This window comes from Leucopleurus acutus (genome assembly GCF_964270905.1).
Source record: "Leucopleurus acutus genome assembly, chromosome: 6".
NCBI lineage: Eukaryota > Metazoa > Chordata > Mammalia > Artiodactyla > Delphinidae > Leucopleurus > Leucopleurus acutus.
The window spans coordinates 24,380,900-24,404,808 of NC_139149.1; the positions used below are offsets into that span (position 1 = coordinate 24,380,900).

General features: G+C 45.6%; 1 protein-coding gene across 1 annotated transcript in view; it reads right to left on the reverse strand.

Moving 5' to 3' along the window:
- TMEM163 (transmembrane protein 163) overlaps positions 1-23,909 on the reverse strand; it is a gene marked incomplete at its 5' end in the record, with an annotated part of 261,271 nt that overhangs the window by 108,507 nt on the left and 128,855 nt on the right. The window lies entirely within an intron of this gene.

Below are 23,909 nucleotides of genomic sequence, written 5' to 3' on the forward strand. Positions count from 1 at the left end.
GTTTCCGTGCCCCCTGTTTCTTGTTTGTAGGGAAAAGGCCTCAGCCTCCTAGACCTTCCCTGAGTTCCAAAGGGCAGAGTCAAACAGTTACTAATTAGGGAAGTGAAGGAACGCAGAAACAAGGGAAAGGCAGTCGAACAATAGTGTAGCGATAAAGCAGGGTCCTAGTTTCTCCTCAAGGGACGTTTGTAACAACCTGATACACATCTTAGAGTTGTTCTCCCCACACCCAGGCGGAGGACGGCAACTTCAGCCTGAGCACAAGATTCCTGGAGCACCGCCTTACCTCACCACCAGAAATCAGAAGAAAGTCACACACCCTGCAGCCCTCACCCCAAATTCTGCTTATGAACTCTTCCCTGAAAATGATAGGGGAGTTCAGGTCCTTTGAGTGCAAGCCACCCATTCTCCTTGCTTGGCCCTGCAATAAACCTTTCTCTGCTCCAAACTCCAACGTTTCAGTTTGTTTGGCCTCACTGTGCATCAGGCACAAGGACTTAAGTCCAACAATAGTTGCAGGCACAGAAGTGAACAGAAAAATCCCCGGCCCCGGGCTCACAGTTTGGTAGGGGAGACAGACACATGGGCAGTGTTCTCAGGATCTTTCCTAGCTCCAAGCCATCCCCGTGTGTTACCCTCTAATAAGATAGGTCTCTCATTACAGGGAGCCAAGCCCAGCCTCTAGGAAGGCAGAACAAATTCACTGCAGCCGTGTCCAATTGGGCTGGGAGAGAACACAGAAGATTTCACAGACAAGCCGAATTCTATTTTACGTTAGGCAGGATTTCAACAGATTATGAACATTCTACATCACAACAAGGCACATTTTGGGGTGACAATCTCCAAGCAGTACTGAGTCCCCAGGACAGGCACTGAAACAGAGCAGGACCCTGTGGGGCTCCTGGGCACAGAAGCTTTTCTGTCCCTGGTTTTTTCTTTGTAGGGAACAGACTCCAGCCTCCGTGACCTTCCCTGAGTTCCAAACCGCAGATTAGAACAGTTGCTAATCAGGAATGGGAGGGGATGCAGAAACAGGGGAGGAGCAGACAAGAAACTATACTGCAGCCTCAAGGGATACACAGAACAGTATCTTTCATCTCTTTACAGAACTAAAACCCCCAACAAATGGAAGGTGTTAGTATTCTTCATTCCAAATTAAAGGAACCAGAGAAGCTCATGAAGATTAGGAGACTGGGACTCCCCTGGTGGTGCAGTGGTTAAGAATCCGCCTGCCAATGCAGGGGACATGGGTTCGAGCCCTGGTCCGGGAAAATCCCACATGCCGCGGAGCAACTAAGCCCGCGTGCCACAACTACTGAGCCTGCGCTCTAGAGCCCCCAAGCCACAACTACTGAAGCCCATGTGCCACAACTACTGAGTCTGCATGCCTAAAGCCTGTGCTCCGCAACAAAAGAAACCACCACAATGAGAAGCCCACTCACCACAACGAAGAGTAGCCCCCGCTCGCCCCAACTAGAGAAAGCCCACGCACAGCAACAAAGACCGACCAAACGAAACCAAGATAAGTAAATTAATTTATAAAAAAAAGATTAGGAGACCGCCTGCTGAGACCAGATTAGAGACATGCAGGCTCTGCACACACCCTAATCTTATCAGCAACCCCATCCTTGAAACATTGCTATAAAACTCACCAAATCCTCCCAGGTTGGGACACACAGTTTTCAAGGGCATGAGCCCACACTATCTCCCTTTGCCTAGCAAAGCAATAAAGCTATTCGTTTCTAATTTATTCAAAACTCTATCTCTGAGATTCGATTCAGCACAGGTGCACAAAGGCCGAGCTTTCCGCATCAGCACTAGGCTTGTGGAGGGCCCTGGGGTGTGTATGGAAAAGGAGTGCTCCATGGAAAGAAGGTTGAGGAAGGACCCTGGGGACGGCCTCTGCTTAAGAGTTGGGCAAAGATGGAAGAGTCGGTGAAAAAAGAAAAGGAGCCACGGGGAGGACGAAAATGAGGGCTGGGAGGTTTAGTGCCTTAAGTGCTTAAGGGAAGTGCTGGCGGGGGCATCAACAGTATCCACAGGTGGACAGGCCCCCGAGGAAAGGACACTTGACTGGCCAGCTGAGCAGGCTGAAGTGGAGACAAGGGACACAGAGGAAGAATAGCGGGAGTATGAGGATTGTGAAAACTCTTGGCGCTCTTAAAAAGGTCACAGGGCTTCTCTGGTGGCGCAGTGGTTGAGAGTCCGCCTGCCGATGCAGGGGACACGGGTTCGTGCCCCAGTCGGGGAAGATCCCACATGCCGCGGAGTGGCCGGGCCCGTGAGCCATGGCCGCTGAGCCTGCACGTCCGGAGCCTGTGCTCCGCAACGGGAGAGGCCACTACAGTGAGAGGCCCGCGTACCGCAAAAAAAAAGAAGGTCACAAAATATTGGGTACGGGATTATGACCTGCCTGTGAAATTCCACAAAGTGGTTTTAGTCATGAAGGGTCTGTTGCTGTTATATTTCTCACTAAGCCCTAAATTGGGAAACCAATGAGGGCCAGCGGTATTCACGTTTTCGGGGAAAGCGGCACACCCAGTTATAAGCGCCTGATCCCAGGGGAGCCTAATTCTAGCTTGCAAAGCAGCTCTCCCAATATGAAAAGCCACCCATTATGTGGCAGTGAGAATTGGAAGCTTGAACAAATGGCCCAGCGGGACTCCTTACCAGTTGGGCTGAATGCCTCTCAGAGGCCAAGGTTTTCTTTTTCAGGAGAGAAAGGTCTCCCACACAAACCAGCAGGAGCCAGCAGGAGCGCAAGATAATGGCGGAGCCTCACCTGAACCTCTCTGCTTACAAAGCTGAGGGTTTAGGGCTGGCAGGGGACAGGGCTCTCCCCAAATCTAATGCATCTGCAAACATTTTAAACTCTTTGCAAACAGGTCCACCTCCCTTCTTCTGATGCACAGGGTTCCTTTCTTCCGGTTATAAACACTAAGGATAGGAGGTAGGGACAACCCTTTAAAGTCTCCTAAATGGACTTATCATTAAACAAAGATACTAATACATCCTCCCTGCTGATATGCTGCACAGCCAGCACTTTCTAAATCTTGCAGATACCTTTATCTGCAACTATCACACACAGCCCATTCAAACCAGTTTGCTTCTTCTGACTTCTTCAGCCTGGAAACTCTCAGCAGCTGCAACTATCTTATTCCCATTTGTAAGCCCCTCCTCCAATCTCACCCCAGTGCCAAGCAAAGAGGCTGACCCAAAACAGGCACCCAATAAATATTTCCTGAAGCTAATGAAGGCCTTTTTTTTTTTTTAGCCTTTCAGATACACAGACATATACAAGTCGTACACATGAAACAAGCAGGACCCTAAGGGGCCCTCCCTGTACAAGTCCTTCCTTTGTCCCCCGTTTCTAGTTGGTAGGATAGGCTTCATTCACCCTCCTTGACCTTCCCTGAGTTCCAAAGGGCAGATTCAAACAGATGCTAATCAGGGAAGAGAGGGAATGCAGAGACAAGGGAAGAGCAGTCAAGAAACAATGGTGCAGCCTTGGGGCAGGGTCCTGGTTCCTCCTCAAGGAATAAACAGAACTGTATCTTTAGTTCTGCAGGAACTAAGGCTCTCACCCAGGTGGAGGACAGCAACTTCAGGCGGAGCACAAGATTCCTGGAGCACCGCCCTGTTTCCTCACCACCAACCTATCAGAAGAAAGTCACACACCCTGCAGCCCTCACTCCAAATTCTGTCTACAATACACATACACACATATATGCACCACACATTACGATACACCACACACACAAAGATACGTATGGCATGGACTCTAAGTCAACTTCCCTTGAGAAACAAAATATGTGTTCTTTCTCTATGGGAATCACATCCTCTCTCTTCTGGATGGTCCTTTCCCTCCCTCAAGAATCCCTTCTATCAACCAAGGTCCCAGCAGGGAACAGAAGCCACCCCAAATGGCACAAACGAACAGACCTTACCTTGCAGGGTTAAGGGAGCAAAATTAATATGGTGAGTCACCCAGGCATGTAACATTCAGAACCTGGTTTCGCTCCTAAGGCTGGAGTGACGAGGGGAGGGAACAGTGCCCCCGGAGCCAGCAGGAGCCTGACGCCCAGCAAGAGGTGCCACTCCTAAAAGAAGTCCCTGTGGGGCCGCTGTTCCAGAGGCTCAGAGCCAGGACGGAGGGAGCAGGGAAGCGTCCCAACCTCCCTCTCTACCTGCGGAATCCGGCAGGAAGCTCCCAGGTGCCCAGGCCACACCCACACCAGCTGGGAGACATTTCCCTGCTCTCCCCCACCTGCCACACCTGCCACTGTGAGCCTGGGGGCCCACAGGATATTTACGTCTATCCTAAATGAGGGGAAATTATGGCTGAATGACTCCTTTAATTTTCCAATTTTCCTACTTTTGATAATAGTTATATTAGCTTCAAATTTTTAAAATAAGAGAAGGGATGGTTTTCAAATGAGATATTCAATGTTCTGGCAGGTTTGTTAATGCAAGTTCACGTGCCCGACGCACAGTGAGGCCAAACAAACTGCAACATCGGAGTTGGGAGCAGAGAAAGGTTTACTGCGAGGCCATGCAAGGAGAGGAGGTGGCTCATGCCCTGAAAAGCCTTGAGCTCCCCGAAGGGTTTCGGCAAAGCATTTTTTTTTCTTTTGCAGTACGGGGGCCTCTCACTGCTGTGGCCTCTCCTGTTGCGGAGCACAGGCTCCGGACGCGCAGGCCCAGTGGCCATGGCTCACGGGCCCAGCCGCTCCGCGGCACGTGGGATCTTCCCGGACCGGGGCACGAACCCGTGTCCCCTGCATCGGCAGGCAGGCGGACTCTCAACCACTGCGCCACCGGGGAAGCCCTGGCAAAGCATTTTTAAAGGCCAGGAGAGGGCGGATCGTGTGTGATCAGCTCAAGCACGATTCTCTGAGTGGCTGATGGTGAGGCAGCAGGGGTTAACATTATCAGTCCTTATGCTCCAGGAGGCCTGGGGCTATGTGCTCAAGGTCTTCAAGTAGTTCTTCCATTTGGGGGAGGAGGGGGGTTGGTTCACATCTGCAAAACAACTCAGGAAATTTGCATCAAATACTATTATCTAGGTACTTCGGAGAGTAGCTAAAGCAGAGGATATGCGGGGGACTTAACTAGAAAAAAAAAAAAGTTCACATATAGATTCTGCTCACACCTTTGTATTCTGGATTTGCCCATTTCAAAATGATTACTCTCACCAAAGTCAAACAGGAGAACCCAGACAGACCCACCTAAGAGAAGAGCAGAACATTCTGGTTATGTTAATATATCCACTGCACTGATATAGCCTTTCTGGAACCAGAAATGTAATGGGTGACATTCACATCAGCCAATTATATTTCCACCTTGCTACACAAGTGAATAGTCAAGCATCCTGGTTATGTTACCAAGCCTGTTGCCCCAGAATCATATCCCTACCCCTTCCTGGAATGGAAAATAACTGCTCTTATCTGAGTTTCAGGCCCAATTACAAAAGGAGGAAGCTGCAAAGAGAAAAACAAAAACTTGTTAGAACCTACTAGGCCCAGGATGGCAGAAGATCTGACCTCCAGTGTACCCTGAGCCTTATTATACGCTCATTATAATGCATTAGCATATGCTAAAGAACACACCCACCAGCACCATGACAGTTGATGACCGCCATGACAACAATGGGAAGAGCATATATAAGGACCGAAAAGGAGTGTTGCCTCAGTTCTGGATCCAAACCACACCCCTGTCAGAGAATTCATGAATATTCTTTCTTCTCTTTACTCAATTCCCTCCCTTTTACCGAGACCCTCCTATACATATGGTGTCTCACCCCATATCGGGTTGAGAAGTTGATTTGCAGATTAAGTTCCTGCTTCTCCATTCTTTGGCCATTGAATAAAACCTTGTGCTCCTTATTGGCTGTGCAAATTCAAGCAGAAAAAGAACCTTCCCGACTGAGGCAAGGGGCCTCTGCCTGGGCTAGGACCCTGGCACGGGTCCAGTCGACCAATTTGCTAACAGTTAGATTTTGCATATGTAATGTTGCATGCAGCTATTTTGAGAAGATTCATTTGGTGACAAACTGCAAAAGGCATCAGATAACACACATGGTACACTTAATATGAAAAATACTCTACACATCCAACATGATACTAATATGCCGTGGTGATTACTCCCCTTTCATCTTATCCCAGGAATCTGACATTCAACCTAGACAAGGTAATTCTGATCATGTGAAACCTCACGGCCTAAGTGGATATATAAATAACTCCGTGTCTGTGTGTGTGTGTGTGTGGGTGTCTCCACGTACATGTGCATATAAACCAACAATTTTTTTGTAGCTCAGCCAAGTGGCACCTGACAATGTTCTCAGGAAAGAGAGAGGTAAAAGAAGACTTCTCTAGTCCCCAACAACTTAACTTACTAGTATACATTCCCTCCATCGACACATTCCGTACCACAGAGTTACAAACCTCTATCCTGAACCCATCCAGTATTTAAATAGACAATCACAAAAACAAATAGGAGGGTTCAATTATTCCTACAGGAGAGCAAAAGAAGGAGCAGAAGTTTCCAGCAGGTAGAACACTTGGAAGGAGGCCACCGAAAGGGCAGGATGGCGCCAAGCCCTCCTATACTGGGGGGAGAGTGTGGTCCATCCACGTCCCACCCCACTTTGCTACAGCAGCCCCAGCTCCTGTAACCGCTTCCCTACAACCCCCAGCTCTCCCAAGTCCATTCAAGGGGGTGCTGTTATATCTACAAAAGGGAAACTTCCCATAAGAGCTTTCAATACAAAGATTGCTGGTGAATTTTCCAGTTCGTTGAAACATATATAGCGGGGACATAGAAACTCGATGTTTTTCTCACATTACAAAACAAAATGGATTTAAAAAAAACACACCACCATAAACCTATTTACCTACAATTAGGACATTGATGCTATGATTGACTCTGGTAATTTTTCAGGATGATTCATTCCTCCTTATTTTCTTTTTAAGTAAATGTGAAGTTTCTGTCACTAAGCACTTTCTTCCCCCTAACTGCTCCCTTACAAGAAAGGACAAGTGCTCTTTTAGGGGTAGTGAAGGTGGCTACACGAGGCATTGAGACAGATTTGGATTTGAATCTAGTCATGACCCTACATCAGCCATAAGTCGGGCCAAATTGTTTAATGTTTCTAAACCTCAGTTTTCGCCTCTGAAAAGTTAGATACTAACTCATAAAGTTGTGAAAATTAGAAGGAACGTATGTAAAATACCAGTCACGTAGTAAACAATTTACTTCTCACTGCATGCGCATTTCTTGCTTAAAAAAAAAACCTAATTCTTGGTTAATGGTAAGGATTTCTTTTCTTACATACAATGTGAAAGATCATATGTGATACCAAATTGAAAAATCTAGTCTTACAAAAACAAAGTCACAGGAAACAAAAAGTACCTTATGTATCAAAGATTGATTATTAAACCAGGGAAGATCCGGTACTTAAAAGAAATCTAAACCCCAGGCTTTCATCAAGAGCTTCAATAAGCCAAGCAGAAGTATTTTACTTGTGCAATTACATGTTAATAAAGGAATTCTCTTAAGCTTAGAAGATGAATTTTCATGGCACTTTACATGCTGCTGTCTGGACCTCAAAGACTTTTATAGTGAGGCAAACAGAGGTGAAACGAGTTAGAATTCATTAAAGGTTGCAAATTAATTAGTCTGTCTCAACCCCATGAGTCACAGCCATCAATTTAAGAGACATAACACCATACAATGGATTTTAATTAGGAGAGTTACAAAACTGTGTAAGAACCACAGCCTGATTGTCAAGCCCAATTAAGCAGGTTGGTGGAACAGATTATGTGATGCTCTAAAGTGCTCCTTTTGCAAAAGAAGAGTAAAACAAAATCCTGTTCAGGAGGTCACCAGCTTCCCCTCAAAATATACAATAATATACATGCAATGAGATGCATTCATTCATTCATTCATTCATTGTGCAAAGGATGTCAGTCTTTGGGACAACAAGAAATGAATCTGGAACTGGGTCCAAGACTAATGCATTTATAAGTCAACAACCTTGGGACACAGGCAAGATGTGAATAGGGGTTCTGGCTCAATCTGGTTCTGGCCGACCAACCTCTCCAGGTAAGGTTTCATGAGATGACAACTGAGGCTCAATTCAGTTCCAAGATGCTATAATGAAGACAACCTTGCTGACTATTACAGATACTGGTGCCGGTGAGAACAGAGTCAGGGCAAGGAGATGACATTCAGGGTCAGAGACACATTGGGCAAATGGGGCAGAAAAGAACTTGGAGTCCAAAAGGTACCAGCAGCATCCCGAGACAGCACTTCCGGTTAGCCCTGCTCTTTCTTTCCCTTTTTTTTTTTTTTTTGAAAACCAAGCTTCTGTCGCCTAGAGTAGCTCTTTGAAAAATAACTCACCAGCCTTTTTCCTCTTAAAAAGTCAATTACTTTTTAATAAATTAACTAGAAAAAACATACCACAGAAACAATCTTCACACCCTCTTCAAAGTGTCTACGTGCAAATAGCCTTAACAACACATCATGCTTGTCTCTTTCAGAAAATATCTGAAATTCTCTACTTCCCTTTGGTGAGAAAAATTGAATGTCAACCTTCACACTCATTCCAGAACTAGGTCCATTTTCATCCGAATATAAAATAGCAGGTACCATCCCACTCTGGCTGCTTTGCTGTATGGACTCTCCCCCATCACACCCCACAATGATCCCCCAACTACAGGAGCTTAGAACATTCTTCATACTCTTTGGAGTGGGGAGATCTTCTCATGACCTGGATGCAGGGATTCTACTTTTAGTTTCCCCATCCTTTCCCATCGGACATATCAGCACATGTACACTAATTATTCCATATCAGCCATGAAGAAAACATCTTTACGTGAAGCACTAGAACCAAAAAGGCAACTATCCCTCCTACCTCTGGCCTACTGGTTCTCCATTTTAAATATTCAGTGGCTCAAAATACGGCTACTGGGCTTCCCTGGTGGCGCAGTGGTTGAGAGTCCACCTGCCGATGCAGGGGACGCAGGGACGCGGGTTCGCGCCCCGGTCCGGGAATATCCCACATGCCGCGGAGCGGCTGGGCCCGTGAGCCATGGCCGCTGAGCCTGCGCGTCCAGAGCCTGTGCTCCGCAACGGGAGAGGCCACAACAGTGAGAGGCCCGCATACCGCAAAAAAAAAAAAAATAATAAGACGTCTAGAATATCAAGAGATATCTTGATCAAAACTGCTTGGGTTTACACACACACACACACACACACACACACACACACACACACACAAACAGCAGAGGCCTATGACAGAGTACAAGAAATGCAAGAGCTTGAGGAAACTTTCAGAGGGTTTCCTGGAAAGTATGATCATTTCAAAAAGGCAAGAAAGAAAGAAAGCAAGCTGTGTACTATGGAAAGATGCCTTCTGAGACAGAAAAGAACTAAAGAGGGGGCAGACAAATGATCCAGCAACCCCACTCCTGGGCATATATACAGAGAAAACTCTAATCAAAAAGATACCTGCACCCCCAGTGTTCACTGCAGCATTATTTACAATAGCCAAGACATGGAAGCGACCTAAATGTCCATCAAAAGAGGAATGGATAAAGAAATGTGGTACATAAATACAATGGAATATTATTTGCCATAAAAAGCATGAAATAATGCCATTTGCAGCAACATGGATGGACCTAGAGATTATCATATTAAGTGAAGTCAAAAACAAATATCATATGATATCACTTCTATGTGGAATCTTAAAAAGGGATATAAGTGAACTTATTTATGAAACAAACAGACTCACAGCCTTCGAAAACAAACTTATGGTTACCAAAGGGGTGGGGGGGATTAACATATACACACTATTATACATAAAATAGATAAACAGCAAGGTCCTACTGTGTAGCACAGGGAACTCTACGCGATATCCTGTAATAAACCACAATGGGAAAGAATAGGAAAAAAGATGTATATGTCTGAATCACTTTGCTGTACACCAGAAACTAACAGAGCATGGCAAATCAACTAGACTCCAATAACAGAAATAAATAAAGAGGGGGCAGAGGCTAGGGCAGGGACAGGTAAGTTTTACAAATTCATACGCACCTAGACTAATCGGAAACCCCAACTCAGGTCAGTCCTGCCTCTAGAACCAGCTGCATAGAACAATTTAGTCATGATAAATGCTCAGTCTCTGGGAGAAGGAACAAAAGATAACCTTGCACCCAATTTTATGGCAACATTAAGTCACTGGCAACTGAAGAAGAGGAGGTGGTGCTGTCGCAGGTAGGGGCAGACTCCACTTTGAGAGGAGAAGAGGCCGAAGACAGAGGAAGCGCTTCTGGGGATTCAAGGAGGCTAAACCCTGGCAAAGACTAGAAAAGAATCCACCTGCTGGAACACGCCTCACATGCTTCCTAAGACGTCTGTACTCTACCTCCTATAACGATGGCACTAAAACCTACTTCTCAGTTTTAGGAGACATCTCTGCGCAATGATTGTTTGGAGAAAAAGAATATATTGGAATAATTTCATTTTCACTCACTCATGTGGAAAGGGAAACTTTGGAGCTCCCTTGGAATGTTACTATTGACATAGCAGTTACTTGGAACCCAGTGGTCTGGATTTGAATACTCATTCCACCCCTGCTAAGGATGGAAAACTGAGCCGGTTCTTTCATGTCATTGTGCCTTGGTTTCTTTACCTATAAAATGGGAATAATAATCTCTACCGCACGGAGTTGCCGTGTATTGAAGGAGTTGATACATGTAAAGCCTTCAGAGCGCAGAGTAAACACCTACCAGCACGTAAGCTTTTAATAATTAGCTCTCGCCATCATCACCCTCTGCACGCTCAGATTTGTCACTTAGTGATAAACCTTTCAGAGGACAAAAATCTGATAAGAAGCTCCTACAGACTCAAGGAAAAAAAAAAGTCAATCAAACCAAATCCAGGGCTAAGGAGGCCCCCATGGAGAAGGCCACAGGCCCTCAGAAGTGGGAGGCCGTGTGTCTGCAACTGCGGTAGAATTCCAGGGCCCAGAAGGGAGCTAGAGCCAATGAAATTCCTGGAAAAGGGCCTCGCCACACCCATGGATGCTACCTTCAACCCACGCTCTCAAACTTTAGCAGGCTCCTGTTCTATGCTCAGATTCTCGTATGAACTCATACTCCCCCACCTCCCATCCCCCATCCCTGCTCAGGCCACACTGGCTGCCCAGCTGTTCTGGGAAGCCTACTCCCCTGCTTAGGACCCGCTGTCTTGTCCATCCCTCTGTGTGGAATGCACCTCCCCAGACACCTGCATGCCTATTCCCTCGCATCCTCCGAGCATCTGTGACCTTCTCAGTGAGGCTTTCTCTGCTTACATTATTTAACAAGCAACTGCTATTTCGTTCTCTGGTCCCTTTCCATTTTCACTTTTCTCCACAGCACTACTAACAATGGAATATGTATGTTATTTCTTTGGAGCCCCATAAGGACCGGAATTTCTGTTCACGGATCTAGAACGGCACCTGGCACGTAGTAGGTGCTAAATAAACGGGCTAGGAGATTGCCGCCCAGGAAATGTAAGCTATTGTTAGAAATAAAGGTTAAAAGATAAAACAGATGCACCACTAAATTCTCCTTGCTCTTCAGATGGAATCACATTTTAGGATGCCCTGATGATATCCAAGTAAAATTTCTCAGCTGTCGCCAGGAGCAAGGTTGAGAAACGATGCAAACCCTTAAAATCAAAAGCATAAACATAGAATCCTGCCAAGAGAGGGCTGGATCAGAGAAAGGCATCAGCCTTGAACAAAACCCACAAACTCACCACCCAGTCACGGTGTTCAAAGCAGCATCCGCAAAGGCGTGTATTCATTGAGCCCTTCCAAGGTCATGGAACAAACACCCAGAGAGCGTATAGTAGGGTTGCCAGGTGGTCTACACAACCCCTTCACTGTCACCCATGTGAAAATCATAGGTGGAAAATTCCTCCCACAAACTGAGTTTCAAGATACAATCCTCAAAGTTTATTTGGAAGGCAAAGTACCCAGAACCATGAATTTGTTGACCATTTCATTCCAGAAGACCTCTCTGAAACTGCTTGTAAAAAGTAGTCCAAAAACACAGGGCGAAGACCCAAGATTCTTGCTAGGGAAAGAAAAAAGCAACCTGTGTTGGATTCATACTTGAAAGTTTGTCAAAACCCTCTACAAGGTGAAAGTATCAACAATGTGCCCAGACACTGAGCGTGCCTGTAAACATAGGGAAGCTGTAATTTCCATTTACAGCTAAGGAAGTTCAGGCCACCAAAGGCCATGACTTGTCCAGAACCACAGAGCTGGTAAACTGCAGAGCTCAAGGCCCAGCTCTGGACCCCAACTGCACACAGTGATCCCACAGATGCTCCATGGCCAAGACACTTTATGGACACCTGGATGTTCTTTAGGAACTTAAAGGACAGGTCCCCAAACTGCATGCTCTGCCTGCAGATATTCTCATTCTATGATAACCACATCACGTGTAGAGGCAGCTGTTAAACTTATACATTTAATTTCTACCCCCATCCCTCCCCAGAAACAGGAATGGAAAGAGAGAGCAATCTCACCCTCTTAACCTAATCCATTTCCGGGTGATGGCTGCAAATTAAATCATCTGTAAAACTCTTATAATCTCACCTCTACTTCCTACCTGGGCAATTTTGGGCACATTACTTAATCTCTCTGTTCCTCCATTTCCTCTTAGAGGGTTGACATGAGAATCAAGTAAGTTAATACAATAAAGTGCTTAGAACAGAGCCTGGCATAGTCAATGCTCAATTAATGTTAACTATTATTATCATTAATATTTCTTATAAACATGATGTAAAATTGGGATATTCCATTCATTAAAAGTAACCATGGGGCTTCCCTGGTGGCGCAGTGGTTGGGGGTCCGCCTGCTGATGCAGGGGACACGGGTTCGTGCCCCGGTCCGGGAAGATCCCACATGCCGTGGAGCAGCTGGGCCTGCGCGTCCGGAGCCTGTGCTCCGCAACGGGAGAGGCCACGGCAGTGAAAGGCCCGCGGACCAGCTCCACGCCTCTCTCCTAGCTTCTGGTGGTTTGCTGGCAATCTTTGTCTTGTTTTGGCTTCTGCTACTTTACCCCAATTCTCTGCATTCATCTTCACATGGCATTCTCCCTGTGTGTGTCTATGTCCCAATTTCTCCTTTTTAGAAGGACACCAGTTATATTGGATTAGGGCCCCACCCTATTCCAGTATGACCTCATCTTAACTAATTATAGCTGCTTGACGCCACTTCCAAATATGGTCACATTCTGAGGTACTGGGGGTTAGGTCTTCAACATATGAATTTTGGGAAACGCAAGTCAACCCGTAACAGCTGTTGAGAGAGTCCAGGCCTGTCCGGTGGGACTGTTGCTGCAGGCCCCGTCACAAGATGGCGGTAAGTCCCAGTGCCGGCTGTTACTGACGGCTTTACTTAACCATAGAAATCTAACAAAATGCCAGGGGTTATTATACCAAGCCATCTTAAGTCAAGCATCACCTACGTTTAATCCACCAGAGAAATCCAAAAGGATCCCTTTATCCTTGCCACACCTATGAACAGTGGACAGAGTGGCACTTTTCTTCCCCATGAGACTTGGGCAAAATGAAAAGGTGGGAAAACAAGGGTTTAATAAGGGTCCATTTTTTATTTAATACCTAAATCCAGAGTCCTGAAAACCTGTGGTCTTTAAAGTTCTGCATAAGTCACAGTCCGCAGGGCCTGGCTTTCCACATGTCCAGGCATATATGTCCCTGCCAAAGGCCAACGAAGACACAAAAGAGACAGGAACTCGTAGGTAGATCAAGTATCAAGGGCATTGAGAAACTCTGTCACCTGACCGTTCTAAATCTGGAATGCTAAGACTCTGAATAGGACAGCAGCTGCTTAAGCAGAGACACAAATGCTGCCCCAGGGGTAGCTGGCTGGTGGGACTCCTTTCCTTGGTAACAAAGACTCAGTTAAGCCACATGATGTCAAAAACAGAAAAGGCTCCAGAGACCTCCTTGGCACTGATGAAGAGGTATTCAAACTCATAAAACATAAGAAGGGATGCATTTCAAATCCAATTACTACATAGTGTTTACATTTAATTTACTTGTAGGAGGAAAGAAACTTCATCATGTTCCCTGTTGTGTTACAAGAAAAAAATAACCCTGTCAGTTTACAGTGTCTGTAAATCGCCACATCCAAAGGGAAGTAAAACGTTACAGAAGCCCAGAGAAAAAAATTGGACCTGAATCCCTTCAACGTCAAGTAGATTTGTACCCAACTTATAACATCTCCCTAAGCCCAAGTCCACTTACCTTGGGGTCCTAGATGAACACTTCTGGAACCAAGAGAATTCATCCAGTGAATACGAGGACTGTTGTCTTTCCATAAACCCTACTACATGTAGAGCTGAGAAGAACCTGGAGAATCAGTCAGCCCACAGGCCTGGAAAGCTGTTAAGCTGTTAATGGAATTAAAAAAAAACATTCTCTGGCAACTCCAAGAGAAAAGAGTAAATCAGAGAACAAGAAAGGAGGGGGGAAGAGAGAAGGATTCTGCAATGAAGGCATCTGCCCCATAGCCAGCCTACGCCAATCACATCCCATCACAGCATCATTTGGGCCAGAGAAGCAAAGCCAGACAAAGAAGACAATTATCACCTTGGGGTCCAATCTACAGTCCCTAAATCAGATGAAACTGAAGTGGCATTATATCTGAGAGGGAAGACAAGGCCATCCCAGGACACAGGGAGAGGGTGCTCAACCAGCACAGGCCAGCAACCAAGGCTACCCCACAGAAGGAAAGTCTTCAATCTAGTAGGCATTCATTAGATGCCTACTGTGTACAAAAGACATATACCAGATGGGGTGGTGGAGAACCTACCCACGTGCATACTCCAGGATATACACAGGGACCCTGATGCCTAGAAACTCACCAGTAACGCAGATGTATCACGATGTAAAGTTTGCCTGTCCTAAGAGTCCAAAAGGCCATAAGATTTATTGCTTGCTGATGGCAGAATCAAGAAGGGCTGCATGGAATAGGTGACATTTGAGCTAGTATCTCAGGGTAGCAATCAGATAGGCAAAAAAATGGGAAAGCAGGAGGCCGTTCCCGGTGGAGGGTAGAGGACCAGTTAGGCTGAAGGGTAGGGTAGGGTTCATCAAAGGCCTTAAACAGCAGACTAAGGAGCATGGGCTTTATTTAGTAGGAAGTGGGGGCCGTTGAATGTTAGCGGGAAATACGAGACGCGCTATTATCCAGGAAACCCCCAGGATGGATTGGACAAGACAAAGGTTGAGAGCAGAGTATAATTATAAGGCTATCACAGTGGTCTGTGCACAAGGTCTTGATATCCAGAAGCGAGAGGTGGTAGAAAGAGCAGGGACTCGCGTGAGCTCTGATGTACAGACAGAACACACAGGACCTGGACACTGAAAAGGGGAGACGAGGATCAAAGAAGAGGCCAACACTTAGAGAAGGATGAGCCACTCAACACTCATTGAGTGCCTACTGCATGCAGTGCACTGGCAATGCAAATATGACTAACACACCCCCAAGCACGCAAGAAACCCCAGAGAGGCAGAGAATCACAAACCACGTTACTAATAGCAACAGCTATATGGTTTGGACTTTTAGGATAAAGAGACTTGCTGTTATTCATCAGTCACTTAGACTTTAAATTCCCATCATCTTTCAGGCTTTCTCCTACCCTCCAGTCCTAAGCCCCTCTGATTCTTATTTCTACCGAGTTGCTGATGAACTACACCTAATCCAATCCTATGAAGTTTAAGGTTGAGGTCCCCATTTTCAGACAAGGACCGCGTGGAGATACAGAAAGGGTAAGTAACTTGGGCACACAGCCAAGGGCACACAGCCAGTGGCCAGACCAGCTCATCTGTCTCTAACCCTATGTTCTTACCTGCCTCCCTCCCTCCCTGAAGTCTTCCACCCAACCCTTCCCCTCGCTCTCAGAGTCCCCAGCTCAGCCTGTCTGCTGTCACTTGGCATCTGTGACTACGCCCAATTACACACCTCTGGTCTGGCTTCTCCCAGTTCTTGCCCAGTGCTTCCAAAACCCAGATCTGCATCACACCACTTCCAACTACAAAGGTTCATAGCTCGCCAGTGTCTACCAAATAAAGCTCAAATTCCATAGCCTGACATTCTGGGACTCCCACTGCCGGTGAAATGCCACCCTTTACATATGTGGCTGCCTCCCATTTGGCTTTTAGGAACAATGACAATGTTATGTTTTCCTATAGCCTTCACAACCCAGAAATGTGCACATATAAGACAGGCATGACATAGATATTATATATCCTTGGAAATGAGAGAAGACCAATGTTGTAATAATCATCTACTCAGCTTCCAAAGCTCAGCTCCAGGGGCTTCTGCTTCGTTGGGAATAAAGATATGAAGCTTTTAGGAAGATGAGACACTATGTGATGAATACCTGTGTTGTGTGGTACAGATTAAGCTCCTATGAGCTCAGAGAAGGCAGAAATCTATGTGAATGGACAGGACCTGCCGTCAGGGCTGGACTAGAACTTGAGCTCACCTTTAGAGGCGAGGGCAGAATTGAGACACATGGAGAAGAGAAAGACAGGCGCTCTCAGCTTCTCAGAGGACACAAGAATCCCCTAAAAGCTCCACTGTGATTCTAAATGCATTCACTTAAGATGACATGAGGAACCCCCTTTGTGTAGCACTGAGCCTGACGGCCAGTGAAGAAACCACACACTACACCACACCTTCCCCCGGAGACCGACTGTTGAGAAGAGCAGCCCGAGAAGAAGAAGACAGTCTCCTTGCCCTCTGCCCTTAGCATCTCCTAGGAACTGAGCAGACCCAGTCACCACCAAGCTCTTCAAAAGACACATGCCCTGGGTGCTGTCTACAGTCCTATTTGGAACAGATCGCCTAATAAACCCTCTGATGAAAAGACCTGTATGTGCAGACCTCGGGTGGTGAGAACAGAGCCCAGCAGGGAGGGGGCTGGGGAGGAGGGAAGTGGGTGGGAGGTCAGCCAAGTCCAAGACTGACCGTTAGTCACTGCTTCTCCAATCTGGGCCCAGGCCATTCAGATCGCCTACAGCTGCAGGGTTGATAGTTTCTAGTGACTAAGAGCGTGATTCATAAAAAACTGAAGGTAACTCTGGCTCTGGGAATTTTTTATATGCAGAGGTTTAACTCAGGAAGATGCTGGCTGCCTTGCAGTGATTAAGCCCTACGAAGGCTGCTCTGCCACTACCACTATGCAGCCTTTCCCGAACCAGAGAGGGAGGGTCATTTAATGAAGTCTTCATGTTCTCTAGGTGGAGAAATTTAAAGGCTGTGGGCCACTACTTATATGACGATGCAAAGGGAAAAATCCACTTATAGGCACAGCCCTTGAACAGTGGGAGACCTGTGGATGGCAGAAGACACGTGCCATCTAGCTCACTCCAGAATACTCTGGTTTCTCTTCAGATCATATAACTCTTTCGCCTTTCACTACCTCACTCCAGAAACACTTTTAAGTGGCATCATTCCAATTTACAGAAAATGAAGGAAGGAAGGGAGGGGGAAGGGAGAGAGAGAGGAAGAGAGGGAGAGAGGGAAATATTGAACATTAGGGTGGCCTTAAGGTTATCTGTCTCATCACCAGGCTTATTTTATTCCCTTATACGCGGACTTTGATTTTACCGAGAGTTTCAAATGAACGTGAGGCATTCTAAGTAGGTGGTAATTACATCCCATAACTTATTAAATAAGAAATCCCATTTCAAAAAAAAGTCATTACCACTAAAAATAAAAATGGAAGCTAGCTATTTATATGCTGCCTGTCACCGTGTCCTCTCAAACACACCGCAGGATGAAAACAAAGACATATGTGGTGCAAAAAGTTACTCTTCCCATTGCAGGAGCCGACGATGCAGCAGAACTGTAAATCAGGGAGGCACACCCCCTGGCAGAAATCCTGCTTGCTGAGTTCATTACTTTAGGTTCATTTCCTTCTACTAGTTTGGATGATCAGCAAGTAAATAGCATTTCATCAAGCACACAGCGTGCCAAATTCAGAAGAGAGCGTGGTGGCCAATTCTCTGAATCCCATAGAATCTGCAGACTCTAAACTCTACAGCACGACATGGAGCATGGGCTCAAGATCAGTCGGTAGGTCAGTCTGCCTGTCTGTCTATCTCTCTTTTTCTCATTCTCTCTCTGAGAGAATCAGAGAGAATGGTTTTGTAGCAAGGTAATGGCTTTCACTGAACCAAAAAAAAAAAAAAAAAAAGATGGAAAATATACTTCCAGGCAGCTTGATGCATGTTCTGACTTACAGTATGTACAAGGAGACGATCAGTCATACACCGAGCATAACCTCTCTGAACGGACCTCCACTTATGCCTTAGCCAGAGTAGCGGCCGCTAGTACTACTGTAAAACACCCAGGGAGCTGGGCTGTTCTCCCTGGATGCCTGCTCCATTCCAATCTCACCAGTTTTTACCCAGGAAACAGTGTTGCCTGCTCCCAATCCTGCTTATGCCAGTTGAATTTGTTAATACAAGCACATAATACTAAATATTTACAGTAATCATAAGAGCTAGCACAGGGAATTCCCTGGTGGCGCAGTGGATAAGACTCCGAGCTCTCTATGCAGGGGGCCCAGGTTCAATCCCTGGTCGGGGAACTAGATCCCACATGCATGCCGCAACTAAGAGTTCGCATGCCACAACTAAGGAGTCCACGTGATGCAACTAAGGGGCCCACGAGCCACAACTAAGGAGCCCACCTGCCACAACTAAGACCCAGTGCAACCAACCAAATAAATAAATAAATATAGCTTAAAAAAAAAAAAAAAAAGAGCTAGCACATACTATGTCCCAGGAGTTGCTCTAAGGACTTCATTGGTATTAATTGATATAATTCTCTCAGCAATCCTGTGCAATATGTCTGATCATTAGGCTTATTTTACCAGTGAAAAAACTGAGGCCACAGCCCAGCTTCAAGCTCACAGTAGCAAAGCTCAGAAAGAACCTGGGCAGTCTGGCTCTACAGCCCATGCTTTTAACTACTAGGCTTGGCTATGCAAATATTAGGTACATTGATATTCATGAGGACAAAAATAAATAGTAGTTTTTATAAATTGGATTAAATGCTTTAGAAAGACTTATTATAGCCATTTTGTTGAAAAATAGTCAGCTTGACACCAGGTATGGGCAAGATAATTGTGAAAGAGTGGGAGGAAAAAAAAGTCATAAAAAATGTAGAATCCTGGGCTTGGTGACTTGACACGTCTGGACGTGTTTGTGCTTGCTCTGCCTTAACGCCAGGACTGGAAATCACAGGCAGCATGTTCTGGATACGGTTTATAACAAGCTCAATTCAGAACTCCTGGCACTGAATCCATATTCACCGGAAGGATCTCCATGTTTTAGGTGTAGACACATAAACGTTATAAAGTGAAAATGAGCACTAAAGATACCTATGTTCCCAGGTTTACCCTACTTTTTTATTAACCAAAACACCTAATCCTAACCATATCCAGTTAAGAGGCTTCTGCTGTGTGTAGGAATGTTTACGTATACACACACCACCACACACACATCCAGAGCTCTCCGGAACCTCACAATTGAAAATGCTGTCAAACAAACCCACCGTTGCCCCCAGTGGACATCAAGCTCCTTGAGGGCAGCTGCTTTGTGCTTTTCTGTATCCCCGGAGCCCAGAAAACGGCCCAAGGGCAGCTATAATACGGGCTAGGTGGAACTCGGTGTAGATGAGCAAAATAGCACAGGGAATAGACATGGTAATGAAGGTGAATGTGGTTTTTATATGTGACTCAATTGGGTTAATTGTTTTATATGACTTAATTCTTCACTTGTCTCTGATCCAGGAGGGTAGTGAGCAAACAATGGCATAAAATATGATGTATGCAGAGGACTAAAAATGTTGTCTAATGGAAGAGAAGGGAAAGGGATCAATGAATACTTGTCTACTAAGGGACCAGATGCCTCCAGATTCATTTTCATTTTAAAACACAAAAATCTGTAAAGCAGCTCTTATCCCCTTTAAGAGTTTTATCTACTGACCTAATGGTCCCTTACTTTACTCCCTTTTAAGACTTGGCTCGTTAGTTAACACAGTAAAACTTTTTATCTAGCGTGACTGAAGAATGCGATGAACACTTCGCAGCCACTCACAGGTGTCTTCTTCATAAATGGCTAAGGAATGGAGTGTCAGTAAGCATCTGTTGAATAATTCAAATAAATGAGATATACTTAGAAACTATACTCATCTAAGTTACTTCTTCGGAAGGTTTCTCAGACAGAGGGGCATGGCACACAGGCAAGAAGCATTAGCCAGCAGTTCAGAAGACCTAAATATGACCTAACAACTCAACAGCATGTGACAGCCTCTCAGGGCCCCAGTTCCCTCATCCATGAGAGGGACTTGAAGACAATCTTAGGCCTAAGTCCACCACATTCTGAGTGACCCCAGGCAAGTCATGTCCAGGGCTGCAATATGACTTTTATGAGCCCTAGTCGCTTTTGCCCCTTCCTCCAGTAATTACATATTAATTAATTCCATAGCAAGTACCTATTAATTACATATTATATTTTATTGTATTTCACAACTTTGTAGATGAGTATGCTATTATGTATTAAAACTTTTTGTTACCTAAAAGTTCTGAGTTTTCTCTACTGATTTTAAAACAAACTAAAATATTTTCATGGGTGCAGTACAAAAGTATCTTAGGCCCTCAAGACTGCCTGGTACAGAGGACAAGTCAACCTAAACCTATCCACGGGAACAAGGAACACCAGGCAGCCCCCCCCCACACACCCCCTCCCCTGCAAAGCAGACCATGTACAAGAGCTGTGTTCATACAACAGCGATCATATCATCAGTGACACTGCAGGAAGATGCATGTGGCTACGTGCGCAGAGGGGCAGGAGAAGGCAAGGCCAGAGCCCTCAAAGCTGAGAGGCCAGTGATACAGAAACCAACCAAACAGTGTAGTGGTAACTAAACCGTGAGCACGCCAGGGAACAGATGCCACAGCAACTGCAAAGACAGCGCTGCTGGACTTGACCGCCAACCGTACCCTCCCTGTGCTCCTACCTCCTAAACTGGTTCCAAGATTTTCTGGTCTAAGCGCCTCAATACGATTCACTCAACAAATATTTATAGAGTGCTTACTATATGCCAGACACTGTCCAAGACACTTGATCTCCTCAGTCAGGAAATGAAAACCAAGATCCCTGCCCTGGGGCTAATATTCTTCTGGGACAACAGCCTATAAAAAATAAGTATAATAAACAAGTATGTTGTACATCCAAAGGTATAAGAGATATAAAGAAAGAGGTAGGGGGACCTCCCTGGCGGTCCAGTGGTTAAAGACTTCGCCTTCCAATGCAGGGGATGCAGGTTTGATCCCTGGTTCGGGAGCTAAGATCCCACATGCCTTGTGGCCAAAAAACCAAAACATAATAAAACAGAAGCAATATTGTAGCAAATTCAATAAAGACTTTAAAAATGGTCCACATTATAAAAAAGAAAATCTTTAAAAAAAAAAAAAAGAAAAGAAAGAGGTTGGGCAGAGTACGGAGGATCCATCAGGAATTCTAAGTGGGGCAGGGTGTTACAGCATTCAATAGAGAGGACAAAGCAATCCTCACTAAGAATGTGAAGTTTCAACAGAGACATGAAGGCAGTGAGACAAATACCTCGAGGAAAAGCATTCCAGCAAGAGGCGACAGCTTGAGCAAAGGCTTGGAGATAGGAATGTCCCTCTCTGACTCCCAGAGTTGGCCTTAAAGGATAAAATTAAAATCTGTTACCAGCAGCTGAAAGCAATCTCTTGTGTAGATGGGGGAAGGGAGTATTTAAGACCTACAGTTGACCCTTGAACAACACGGGTCTGAACTGTGTGGGTCCACGTGTACACAGATTTTTTTTCGATAGTAAATACTATAGCACCACACCATCTGAGATGGGTTGCATCCAAGGATGTGGAACCTTGGATAGAGAAGAACCGTGGATACAGAAGAACCGCATACACAGAGGGTGGACTCTAAGTTATACACGGATTTTCAACAGCTTGGACAGTCAGCGCCCTAACCCCCATATTATTCAAGGATCAACTGTAATTCAAACAAGTGGAGTCTGAAATGTCCACTAATAAATTCAACTTGTGGACCTTGTAACTAGAGAGAGAGGTGAAGGCTGTGGGTATGCCTTTGGTATTGTAGCAGAGAAGGGTTAAATGCTCACCAATTCCATTTCCCAGTCTTGGCTTTCCTGTGCAAATACGTAGAGATCATGTGACACAGTTCCAGGCAAAAGGGTATGAGTGAAAGTTAATTATGCTGCTTCCAGACCTGGCCATACACCCCTGTAATCCTGTCCATGCTCTCTCTTCCCCTTCCACAGCAACTGCAGTGACCATTGTAAAGACGGCAGCGTGATAAGATAAAGGGCTCTCAGATTCCCAAGTCACTGCTTGGAGGACTGTTGCCAAGGAAGGCAGAGCTACCCGCACAGTATGTGGTATGAGTGAGAAACTATGACTTAATTGTGTCAAGCCCTGGAGATTTCTAGGGGAGTAATTAAAGCAACTAGCTTGAATTGCCCTGACTAAGGCAACAGACACAGCTACAGAGCAGACACTTAAAGTGGAAAGGACCAGCATCCTCTTTCGAAAAGGGTGCATGAAGATCTCCTGATTTCCAAGGAAAAAGGACACTAACCAAACTGGAATGTCTAAATTATCTCATCTTTTCCTCCTTGAAACTGTCTTCCTTAGGCTTCTAGAACCCAGTTCTTCCCTGGTTTTCTGCTCGTCTCACTAGCTATTCAACTGCCACACCTTCTTTCTCGGGATCCCATTCGCTCTCAAAGCTTTAACTCCCACTTTCACAGTCCCACATCCAACATTAAGTCATTTCAACCTTCTCTCTTCCTGCTGGAAGAGATCACCCAGAAAATTTCCCTCCGAGGCGGAGGGGTCTGGGCAGATTTTACTTTTTAACAAGGCTTTTGCCCTTTTGCTACCAGACTCTCCTCTAAATTAGTTCAAGTTCAAAGACCCTTAATGTTATTATAAAAGATGACGGAATTTCATTAGGGTTTGGATTTGGCCCTAAAGGGGCCCCAAATCTTGAACTGAAGATCATGAGAGATTTTAGCAAAGTAATTTAAGACAGTAAGTGAATATATCCCATACATTCCCAGATGCCCTAGTAAAGAAGCCCCACAAAAGAAGGGGTCTTCCGGCCCTCTGGCCAGGGCTAGGTGAGGTTACCGTGGCATCTTCTGGAAACCACTAATACAGTTGCTGTCCTTTCCCTGACAAAAGAAAGCCAAGTAGCACCCCTCAGGATTCCAGGTCACTGGGACCACACATACACATGCCTGTGTGTGCGCGCGCGCACACACACACACACACACACACACACACACCCCTGACCTCAGCACACACTGCGTCCTGCCTGGCAGAGTGACAGCTGTAACCCTTAATCCTCCCTGGGCTGAAGACGCTCTCCTTGTCCCCTGGGACCGGCAGTACAGGAGACATTCCTACAGCTAGCACTGTTTTACTCATATCAGGCCCATCTTTTTACTGACCTCATCAATAAGAAGAAAGAAGCTTTGTTTCAACTTTCAAGCTCTGTAGTTCGTCTGCGGACAGCCTAACCACTCCACACCCCTCTCACAGGTCCTCTCTCTCTCCAAACCCACTGCATCAGTTCAGATTCATTCTCTCAGATTCATTTCTTTATCACCTCGACTACTGCAAGAACCTCCTAATTGGTTCCAACCTAGGTCCCTTTCCTTCACTACGCTGTCAGAGTGGTTTCTGACAGACACATCTGATGCTAACTCTCTTACTTTAAACCATCCACGA